Source organism: Hevea brasiliensis, chromosome 11, assembly GCF_030052815.1.
Source record: "Hevea brasiliensis isolate MT/VB/25A 57/8 chromosome 11, ASM3005281v1, whole genome shotgun sequence".
Taxonomy (NCBI): Eukaryota; Viridiplantae; Streptophyta; class Magnoliopsida; order Malpighiales; family Euphorbiaceae; genus Hevea; species Hevea brasiliensis.
This window is the reverse complement of record NC_079503.1, coordinates 5336100-5348461: the sequence shown is the minus strand read 5'-3', so window position 1 is coordinate 5348461 and position 12362 is coordinate 5336100. Positions and strand designations below refer to the sequence as shown.

Below are 12362 nucleotides of genomic sequence, written 5' to 3'. Positions count from 1 at the left end.
CCAGTCCATTCATTCAGTATAGGTTACTTGGGCAACAAAAAATGAAAGTGGATAAATTTAATGAAATTATGAATATAACAAGTACATAATAAATAAGATTACCAATAATGATCGAAAAATGGTCTGCATAAGACATCAGAACATGCACTGCATATTTATTTTTTGTTATTTCTTTTTATTCTATTATTGGCACCACTAAGCATTATTGCTTAGCGCGTTGCTTTTTGCCATGCGTAGGTTCTGGAGAGACCGATAGAGAGCCCAGTAGACTACAGACTGGGTGAGATCATCTACAGCTCTGCATAGTATCCGTGTCACCTCATCGACATCAGTGTATTGGTAGGACACTAGATTTCATTTTGGGTATTTTGTAATTAACTTTTATTTTCTCATATGTAATTGGAACTTATGTAATGTATTTTGGTATTAATGTAAATAGTGAAAATTATGTTTATGAATGAAAAAGTGAATATTTATTTATGACTTTTACATGAATATCATATGAGATGAATGATTGAGAAATGGAAATGTTGTTGAAAAATATTGAGATTTTGTTGATGAAATGGAGTTTGGGATTGATTGAAAATTTTGGAAGTGTTTTTCACAGGTTCCGAAGAACTGTTTTCTTCATTTTTAGCTGGTACTCTGCCGGATTTTCTATAAAACTTGCGGAACCTCAAATAAATTTATGATTTCAATAAATGACTGAAAAGAATTATATTTCACAAATTGCACTTCATAACTATGAAAAAAAAAATGAATTAAGGAAGGAAAAAAATAATTGAAATAAAATGTAGTGTTTTGGTACACTGTGTGGCATATCTTACTCGATTACACTGTAGACGGGTAAGGGGTGTCACATATGCTATCTCTTGGTTTTATCCTTGAAAATTTTGGCATTTTCGTATGCATCCTGTCGGATTTCTTCCAACTCATTCAGTTGTAGGAGTCTTTTCTCACCAGCAGCTTTGAGGTCAAAGTTTAGTACCTGAATTGCCCAATAAGCTTTATGTTCAAGTTCAACAGGGAGATGACATGATTTTCCATAAACCAGTCGAAAGGGTATTATGCCAATCGGGGTTTTATATGCAGTGCGGTATGCCTATAGTGCATCATCTGACTTCATGCACCAGTCCTTCCTGGATCTGTTTACAGTTTTCTCCAGAATCTGCTTCAGTTCCCTATTTGAGATTTCTACTTGACCGCTGGTTTGAGGATGATAAGGTGTGGCCACCTTGTGAGTCACTCCATACTTTTTCAGTAGTGTTTCGAATTGTTGGTTGCAGAAGTGACTTCCTCCATCGCTGATTATTGCTTGCGATGTGCCAAATCTTGTGAAGATATTCTTCTTGAGGAACCTTGTGACCACTCTAGCATCGTTGGTTGGTGTTGCAATTGCTTCTACCCATTTTGATACATAATCAACTCCAACCAGAATATACTTGTTTCCACAGAAAGAGGGGAATGGGCCTATGAAGTCTATTCCCCATACATCAAACAATTCTATCTCAAGTATACCATGCAGTGACATTTCATTCCTTCTTGAACTGTTACCTGTTCTTTGGCATTGATCACAACCTAGCACAAAGGATCTTACATCTTTAAACAAATGTGGCCAGTAAAACCCTGCTTGTAAAATCTTGGCTGCGGCTTTTGAGGTGCCGAAATGTCCTCTATATAGTGATGAATGGCAGTGATAAATGATACTTTCCATATCTTCCTCTGGTATGCACCTTCATATCAGCCCATCATTACATCTCTTGTACAGTAGAGGTTCCTCCCATAAGTAATATCTCACATCATATAGGAATTTCTTCCTTTGCTGATAAGTCATGTTTGGAGGCATTACTCTGCATACAAGAAAATTAACAAAGTCAGCGTACCATGGAGCCTTGGAGAATGCAAGTAATTGCTCATCAGGAAATGAATCATCAATTGGCAAATCTTCAAAGTCCTCTGTGTACTCTAATTTTAGTCTGGAAAGATGGTCAGCTACTACATTCTCGAATCCCTTTTTGTCCTTGATTTCAAGGTCAAATTCTTGCAGGAGTAGAATCCATCGAATTAGCCTTGGTTTTGTTTCCTTCTTGTTCATAAGGTACCGGATTGTAGCATGATCTGTGAATACAATGACTTTTGACCCAATGAGGTAAGATCTGAACTTGTCCATTACAAACACCACTGCTAGGAATTCCTTCTCTGTGGTGGCATAATTGATTTGCTCATCATCAAGTGTCTTATTAGCATAATAAATAGCATGGAGCTTTTTATCTTTTCTTTGCCCAAGCACTGCTCCAACTGCAAAGTCACTTGCGTCGCACATCACCTCGAATGGTAGCTCCCAATTTGGAGGCTGCATTATTGGTGCTAACATCAGGGCTTATTTGATCCTGTTAAAGGAGACAAGGTAATTTTCATCAAAATCAAAGGGAACGTGTTGACTTAATAAGTTAGTAAGTGGCTTAGCTATTTTGCAAAAGTCCTTGATGAATATTCTGTAGAATTCTGCATTTCCCAAAAAGCTTCGCATTCCCTTGACTGATGTTGAGGGTGGCATGTTTTCAATGATCTCAATTTTTGCCTTATCAACTTCAATTCCTCTTTCTGATATCAAATGTCCCAGAACTATGCCTTCCCTTACTATGAAATGGCATTTTTCCCAATTTAGGACCAGGTTTGATTCTTCACATCTTTGCAATACCTTAGATAAATTAGCTAGGAAATCATCAAAAGTAGTTCTATAGACAGAAAAATCATCCATAAAAACTTCCATGATATCTTCAATATAATAAAAAAAGATAGCCATCATGCATCTTTGAAAGGTAGTAGGGGCATTATAAAGACCAAAAGGCATTCTCCTATATGCAAATGTTCCATAAGGACAAGTGAATGTTGTCTTTTCTTAGTCTTCTGAGTGAATAGGGATTTGAAAGAATCCCGAATACCCATCTAGATAACAGAAATAAGAGTGTTTCGCTAACCTTTCTAACATTTGGTGGATAAAGGGGAGAGGGAAATGGTCTTTTTTGGTAGCACTGTTCAATTTCCTATAATTTATGCACAATAGCCAACCAGTGACTACTCTAGTAGGGATTAGTTCATTGTTTGCATTTTGGATAACAGTTGTTCTACCTTTCTTAGGAACTACATGTACTGGACTAACCCATTTACTATCAGAAATTGGGTATATGATACCTGCATCTAATAGTTTTAAAATTTCTTTCTTGACTACTTCTTTCATGTTTGGGTTAAGTCTTCTTTGGTGTTCGATTGTGGGTTTACTGTTTTCTTCCATGGGTATCTTATGCATATAAATTGAGGGTTGATTCCCTTCAGGTCTTCTATTTTATACCCTATGGCTTTGCTATGGATCCTAAGTTCTCTTAGCAATTTTTCCTCTTCTAACTTAGACAGGCTAGCATTGATTATAACAAGATAATTAGAATTTGACTCCAAAAATGAGTACCTTAGTGAGGATGGGAAGGGTTTAATGTCACGACCCAACCTATGGGCCGGACCGACACTAGGACCTGGGCCAGCCTAAAGCCCCCGAGGCCTGTAGTAAGCCTAACTATTCCTCAACCCAACTCTAAGGCCCATTTGGGCCCAATTTCAAGAATTCAACTGGATAGAGTCCGGCCATAAAATGGACCATTTAACGGGGAGTTTTTGACTCGCCCGACCTGTAAACACAATATATAATTATCTAGGGAGCTCAGCTCACCCTCCACATAATCAAATATCATGAAAATAAATGGGAGCTCGGCTCCCTCATCCAATCCAACATACATGCTTTTAATAAGTTTACAGGTCCAATATGGTAATTATATTACAGACCCAAATCAAATAAATATTTCTAACACATGCAGAATTGTAAGAGTTAACAGAATTATACAAACATTACAGACATTAATAGACAACCTACGAGTGAGAGAGGCAGGTTAGAACTCAACAAGAAATTTTCTGTATCCTGGAAAAATAAGGTGAACAGGAGTGAGCGTTCAACTCATAGAGTAAAATATCAATTTTAACCATAATCTCTATAGCTATCTAAAGCTAATGCACCCTGTGAAGTGAAATGCAACATTGTCATAATTTTCATACAAATCACATCAAAAAGGTAATTTGGAGCACTCACACACCCGATAATGTCAAACAATACATATATGGGAGCTGATTCCCTATACAGCCCTCTTAATCCAACCTCTGCCAACGAAGATCTCAAGCCGGACTTTTGCTTAATAAACCAAATACAGGGTCCTAGCGAAGATCTCAAGCCGTGTCTACCCCGAAGGACCGGGTCCCAGTGAAGATCTCAAGCCGTGTCTATCCGTCCTGTCCATAACCAACACCATACCACACGTACGCTAACGCACGCACACTGCTCTAAATTATCCCAAATAACACCCATGGCAATTCATCAATTTAGCATGCAATATAAAACGTGCCTAGTGTTTAACTATATAGATATATATATATATAAGTGATGCATGAGCATACCTGAACATATAATAATATTGAAATTATAATTAAAATTAATATTCTACTCACAGACTCAACCGAAGTCACTGTGGCGGCTAGGCGAAGGAGGAAGGTTGTCCCAGCTCACCTGATAATTTTATTACAATTATTTAATACATTTTACTTAATACAAACTGAGAAAAGACCAAAGATGTCCCAAGTCGTGCCGAAAATCTGATAGAGTCTCCCCTATACCTAGGACCTACCCAACTTGCAAAAGGGTTTAAAACGCACTTGTATATCCATAAACCATACACCCATAACTCAATCACATCACACAGCCCCTCCTGGAGCTATCCAAACAGTCATCAATCATAATAGGTAAAATTACAGTTTAGTCCTTATAATTAATCCTTTCGCAAAAACTACCCAAATGAGTTCTAAAAATTTTAAAACTTTGCCCCGCGGTCCTTAGCAATATTACTAAGCTAATGCAAAAAAAATCATAATTTTCTGAGCTACCACGAATATTTTATGGATTTTTAATCCAATTCAAGCACTAGACAATTAAGAAAAAGTAAGGTTCAGGTTTACCTATGTCAATTCTGACCTAGGGAACGCTCTCGAGATGTCTGATAATGGTGGGGTAGCCAAAATCTTGACCCAATTCCGAGACTTTTTCGGTAGCCTGTCTGTATGGCCTAAAATCTCTGAGGAAAATGTAGGGGAGGCTAGTATGGCTCTGGTAATTTCTTCGTCTTCCTTGCTTCCTCTTCCTGATCTTTCTTAGCTTCTTCCTCCCTTTTTTCTGCTTGGTCTTTAGATTTTTCTATGGTTTTCTCTGTCGATTCTACCTCTGGTTGTACTAGAGTTCTCCCACTCCTCAGTGCAACTGCCTTACAATGCTCCCTTGGGTTTATTTCTGGTTGGCTAGGCAGTTTGCCAGCAGCCTTACTTGAAGAACTTGCTTGCTGAGCGATTTGATTCTCTAGCATCTTGTTATGAGTAGCAAGTTGGTCCATTTTGGAAGTCAGCTATTTAATCAATTCAGTTTGTTGTTGTTGAGCTGGTAGGAATCCTTCCATCATGGTTTCCATGGTCATTTTCGGTTCAAGTTGTTGAGTTTGGAGAGGTAGTGATGGCTGTGCAAAATTTTGACCTTTGTTCTGAAATCCAGGGGGTGCTGGAGGTTTGTACCCTTGTTGCTTATTTATTGGCTGGTTCTGCTGATTAGACCATGAGAAATTTGGGTGGTTTCTCCATCCTGGGTTGTAAGTATTTGAATATGGATTGTTAGGCTGCCTCTGGTTGAAGTTTCCTCCATTATTCACATAGTTCATCTGTTATGTAGGTTCATTGAAATTGCTATATTCTGAACTCATGTATCCTCCTACATAGCTGTCCTCATGTTGACTGTTTGTACCAACTGTGTTGGCTTGCATTCTTTCGAGTTTCCTTGTAAGCTGATCAAACTGAGCATTTATCATTTTTAGGGCGTTTACTTCCAGGACCCCTACAGTTTTCCTTGCATTTCCTCTTTCATTTGACCACTCATAACGTAACACCCCTAAGTTCGATAGTGCGTTCTACTGTTCCGATGACCAGTGTTGTCCGGACAGCTAGGATGCCTAGAACTACACTTCGTTATAATTGAGGAGACATAAAATAATGAAATACAAGAAAAGAAAATACAAGAAAAACAAAGGAAAAATAATAGCAAAGAAATGTAACCAAGTTAAGCGAGCCGAGAACCCTAGCGATGGGTGACCGCACCGGGAAGTCACGGCGTGGACCGTTGACTAGCCCTGGGCCGCGGGGAACCCTGAAAAATATTTTTAGGACTTAAATAGACACCTATTGAAGTACAAATATCATTAGAAATATCAAAAAAAAAATTAATTAATTAGTATAAAGAAAAGTGAGAAATCGAAAAACGGACAAAACCCGGTATTACCGAAAAATCGGGAATGTAACCCAAACAGGGGCATTGTGGTCATTTGACACTCCGAGTTGTCTTTTGACCTAAATTTCCATAAAAAATAAATAATATTACACTTGGAAAATATAATGAAAAATTAAATTTGGGGTACCTAATGTAAATAGCCAAAAGTGGAGAGTAAATGGAGTAATTAACACATTTAACATATAATATTAATTAAATAAAGTTAGTGGAGAGTTAGTGGGAATTATCTACACCTAAGTGGACAGCCACATCACTCAACATCTTCATCTTCCTCAATTCACTCACCATTGCCGAAAATCCAAAAGCTTTCAATCCTCCCATGGCCACCCAAATGCATGGTTCATTACACCCATTTTCAAGCTAGATTTTGGTTACTTGTCTTCATTAATTTTGTTCCTCACACCATGGGCAGTAGATAGGCAGCAAGAAAGGAAAGTTTTTGTGGAGTTTTGAAGAATTTCCAAAGTGGTAAGTTTGTGTTTTGATTATTGTTTAATTAAAGTTTGTAAGGATGTTATGGGTGTTTGATTTATGGAGAAATTTTTGAGGTTTGATGTTGAATGGGGATGTGTACTTTTGGCAGCCATGGAAACACCTTGAAGGCAGTTTATTTTTGCTTGTAAATGGTGAATTAAATGATTGATTAAATGTATATTGTGTAGGAAATTGTTTGGGTGATGTATACTTAGTATATATAAATGTGAAATGAAATTTAAAGCTTGGAAATTAATTGAATGTAAATGTACCATTGTGGCAGTTTGTTAACTCTTGAGGAATGCTGGAATTCATGCTTGGTTTATGAAATAATGGTGTTGAATTGTGATAGTGGTTATGGCAGTTTGAGTGCATGTATGATGGTGTGAAGTTGGACATGTAAATGAGCATGAATTGGTGATTGAATTGTTGTAAATTGAGTTGGACAAATTCTGCACTTATTGGTGCACATTGAATGTAATTGTAAGCTACCAAAATGACCTATAATATGTTGTGAATTATGTTTAGGTTATGGTATAACCAGAATGGGCTTGAATGTTGAGTTTGGTAAGTGTTAGGAGTGATCCTTGATGTGTATGAAAGAAATGCAATAAGGCAGTTTGTGTTTTAGGCCTATAACTTTAAGTGTGTGGCTCCAATTGGTATGAGACCAATTGGAGGTGAAACTAGGCACAAAATGTGCCAACTTTCATGAAGAAAGCTTGCCAAAATTCTGCTTGCAAGGTAGCTTGAAAAATGACCAAATCCGGATTAAGTGCAATTGAGGCCTGAAAATTGATCATTTGGGCAGCAGTTAGTGTTTAGGCTATAACTCACTCAAAACAGGTCCAATTGACCTGAAATTGTGACCATGAATAGTTAAGACCCATATCTACAAGTCTTATGAAGACACCAAAGCCCAGAAATGGCCATAAGTAAGTCAAACAGCTTGCACAAATTCGAGTCCAAAAACTGGCCAAACCTAAAATGACCTAAAGTGACCTAAAGTGATCAATTTTGATGCATTTTGGCCAGCAATAGTAAAATGACCATAACTTGGTCTACATAACTCAGAATGACCTGAAATTTTGCCCCACGTTCCATAAGACATAGATCTACAAGTTTTTAGTTTTGACCGAAACCCAAAAACTGAGGGAACTAGGTCGTCCGACTAGGTCAAACTAGTATCCCGGAATCCAGCAAATTGCAAGAAAATGCAAGATACATGGAAATGAATTTGGTAACATGTACCAACCCTAAAAGACTATCGAATGTGACATATTGGTAACCTTAAAACCTAATTCACCTAGAATGCATCGAGGGTTGACATTTTAGGTTGACTAAGTAAATAATAGAATTCAGTAAATTAATTATCAAGCATTATCATTAGAGACAGTTTAATTAAGTATTAAAACACTTCAAATTGTGTTTCTCAGTTAGCAAAGACTCAGGGAAAGGGAAGGAAACACTGAGTCAAGACCAGGAGACAGATATCAGAGGTTTGTGCACAACAGTTATTTCTTTTAAATTTTTCAATTGAAATAAATTATGACTATTTGAATATTATTGTTTTCAATTATGGAAAGGTGTTTGAATGGATACTTATTTCTTGAAAAGCATTGTAAATAGTTTGAAATTGTGAAAAATTGTTTGAATGATATTGATGGATACTTATTGCTTGAAAAGCATTGTAAATGGTTTGAAACTGTGGAAAAAATTATTTAGTGTGATTTGTGAAAATTGAAGTTACTTATGAATTGTGTTGCCATTTTGTGAATGAAATTATGACTTTGGAAATTTATTGGATCCTCACGAATCATTTGAATAAGATGTTTGGAATTGATTTTTTATTCACACTTAGCATGACAGTATCATATCATTCCTTCTCCATTTATGGGGTTGCGATCGTTTATTTTCCTTCTCCATTTATGGAGTCGTGATCGTTTATTTTTCTCCCTCTCTGGTTTACCAGTTGAGTTGATCGGATGAGTACTCATTATATAGCTAGCTCCCTTCCTCATTGATTTCGATTAGTGGGGTTGTGATTGCTTTGTCGTGGTGTACAACGCGGCATTGATCGGAAATTTTGTGTCATGGCTTAAGTTGTGAATGAATTGGCAACACTGTATTCTTAAATTATTCGACTAAATTGTGTTAATATGCGATTTGATAATTTGTGAAATGGAGTTTAAATTCTTATTGACATTCACTGTCTTTTGAATTTAACCGTGTTTTGACTATTGAGATTTATTGTGATATTGTGAATTGGAGTTTAAATTCTTATTGACATTCACTGTCTTTTGAATTTAACCATGTTTTGACTATTGAGATTTATTGTGATATTGTGAATTGGAGTTTAAATTCTTATTGACATTCACTGTCTTTTGAATTTAACTATGTTTTGATTACTGAGATTTAATGTGATATAGTGTTAAATTCCTTATGACACTCATTGTCTTGAATTTAACTATGGTTTTATGTATCCATCATTTATATGATTTATGAAATTTGATTTAAAGTTGTATTTGTTAATGTTGTGCACCACTGAGACATTGTCTCAGCGATAGCTTTCCATCGCTGTCGCAGGTAGACAGACGGACAGAGCGTGATTAAGTCGCTAGTGCATTCAAAGAAGAGATCATCGGGTATATTGAGTATACCACATTTTGCATTTTGTACTGTAATGTATGTTCACTGTATGTATATATTGTTCTTGGTTTTGAGCAGTTATAAATTAAAATTGTACATTGAAGTTGTAAAGTAAATTATGAGTATTTTGACTTGTAAAAATTGTATTATCCTTCTTTTATCTCAGTGTTTGAAAAATTATTGTGGATTTGAGTTGAAAAACATATTGTGTTGAATTATGTTGGAGTTTGAGATTGAGAAATATATTTGAAGTGCTTTTTACAGGTTTTCTGAAGAACTGTTTTATTTAAAATACAGAGGGCACTCCGCCAAAATTTTTACAGAAATTCCTAATAGTCAAATGTGTTAACTGTTTCAAGTCAGTTCATAAAAAGTTTTTAACACCTGTAAATAGTGCTCACCACTGTAAAATGAAGTAAGAAAAGTTTTAAAATCCCTTGTAGTGTATTTAATGGGTTATCAGTAGATGAAGTTGGTAATTCATTAGGTATACTACGGGATCATGTTATGCCTTACAGAGGGGTAGGGTGTGACACATAATTATGTTATGCAACCCTTTCTAGAAGTTTAAGTGCTTGTGGCACTATTTTCTCCATTAGATCACCTTCTACAGCTGAATCAATTGTGCTCCTTGTAGAAGGTAGTAATCCATTATAGAAATTCTGCACTAATAGCCAATCTTCTATGCCATGGTGTGGACATTCCCTCTGCAGGTCTTTATATCTTTCCCATGCATCATAGAGTGATTCTCCTTCCTTTTGTCTGAAGGTGTTGAGCTCTAGCCTCAGTTTTGCAGTTTTTGTAGGTGGAAAATACCTAGCTAGAAAAGCTTGAGAGAGGTTCTCCCAAGTGGTGAACGTTCCAGCTGGTTGAGAAAGTAACCACTTCCTTGCTCTGTCCCTGAGGGAGAATGGGAATGCTCTGAGTCTTATTGCTTGATCAGATAGTCCATTCATCTTGAATGTAACACATAGGGCAAGAAAGCACTGGAGGTGATAGTGTGGGTCTTCTATTGGTGAACCTGCAAACTAGGTTTGTTGAATCATTTGGAGCCATGCTGGTTTTAATTCAAAGTTGTTGGCTTCCACTGTGGGTCTAGTGACACTGGGCTGAAATCTTCGGACAGATGGAGTTCCGTAATCTCTCAAGAGTCTTGGTCTGTCATTATTATCGGCCATGGTTGGGATTTCTTCTGGCTTCGTTCTGATCATATACCAGATCGGGTACCTAAGAGAAAAAAAAAAGAAATACAACTAGTAAAATAAGATTAAATAATAAATATAATTGCCTAAATCAGCTAAATTACCTATCGTTTGATATTACTAAAACCAAAACTCCCCGGCAACGGCGCCAAAAACTTATTTCGCTATTTTGCAACCACCGCAAGTGCACGGATCGCTAATAAGTAATAAAGTGATAAGTAGAGTATCATTCTCATGAGAAATTTTATTTAGCAAGTACCAATCTACACAAAAATTTTAACTATTTAGGCTATCGAATACTTAGGGAATGAAGTTTGTTAACTTAAAACACTAAAAATGGTAATCTTTAAACGAAGTGATTTATTTGAAACAATTCTGGAATTAAGATTTCACACTTGAATGTTAGTAGGGATGTTATCTAGTTTATTTACTGAATAGAAGAATCGTTTTCCTTGATGGAAATCAGTCCTAAGTTATCATAAATCCTCTCTCAAGGCATCTAGGGTGTATTTTAATTAACTCAAACCTTACTTTCGTGGCGATTAAATTAATTAAAATCCTTTAGAATTTTTGACCAATTTTGAAGTCCACAAAGGTATCAGCCTATGTCTAGGTCAGAATTCCTAGGTTCAAGATCTTGATTTTCTAATGTTAATCTTCACCTTTCAATCCTTCAATTAACATCTATAATCATGGCTAAGTGGGTACCAGCACATAGCATGCATTAAGATCACAAGAAATTAAATCAAGAAACGAATCTCAAATCCAATAAATAAAACTTAGTGTTCATCCATAATAATAATAATTATAAGAGCTACTCTCCCAAATCCAGAATAAGAAAACTACTCACTCATGGTGAGTTCAGCAAACATCATGATAAAAGGTAGAAATAGTAAAAAGAAAATTATGCAGAAGGAATAAAATAATAAAAATTTGTCTAGAGAGATGAAACAGAGGAACCAAAGAGAGTTTGCAGCTTTGATCTTGTGGAGCTTCAGCTGGAAAACTTCTTTTAGTACTGATGTAGAGCTTGACAATAGCAGCCTTCAGCAGCAGTCCCGATGACAGTCCCTCTCCTCCTCTTTTCCTGATATTTTCTTTTCTATTTATATTGGTTGCTCTAGGGTTAGGTCATTTTGAGTCCAAAAGGCTTTAGGAGTCTCATTTGAATCAGAAAACAGGAGGAGAATTCGAGTTATAAAACTGTCTGCAGCACAGTACATGGCCCGCGTGTCACAACACGGGTCCCATAATGTAGGGCCATGTAACTTGCTGGAGGAGAATTGCGAGATCTTGCATTGGCATAGAAAGTTACACGGGTCTGCGCCAACTACACAGGCCTGGTCACACGAGCCATGTACTATTATTCCGTAAGGTGCTTCAAGCTTGTCCCCTACAAAGACTTACACGGGTCCCTGTAGATTACACGGGTCTGGTTACATGACTGGTATACTTGTGTTTCTCCATTGATTCTTTTGGTTTTCTTCTGGCAGAGAGTTACATGGGTCTGGGGATTGGCTTACACGACCCGTGTACTTTGTATCAGCAATAATTCTCTGTCTCTTAACTTCTCCAAACTTTCCTTTGAACTCTTATGCTCTGGGGCTCACCCA

General features: G+C 36.7%; 1 non-coding gene across 1 annotated transcript; it reads left to right on the top strand.

The window, feature by feature from the left end:
- The first annotated feature begins 10231 nt into the window (after positions 1 to 10231).
- Positions 10232 to 10338, top strand: LOC131170877 (small nucleolar RNA R71). The gene has a single exon (XR_009141642.1). It is a non-coding gene; the product is annotated as a small nucleolar RNA R71 (small nucleolar RNA).
- The last annotated feature ends 2024 nt before the right edge of the window (positions 10339 to 12362 follow it).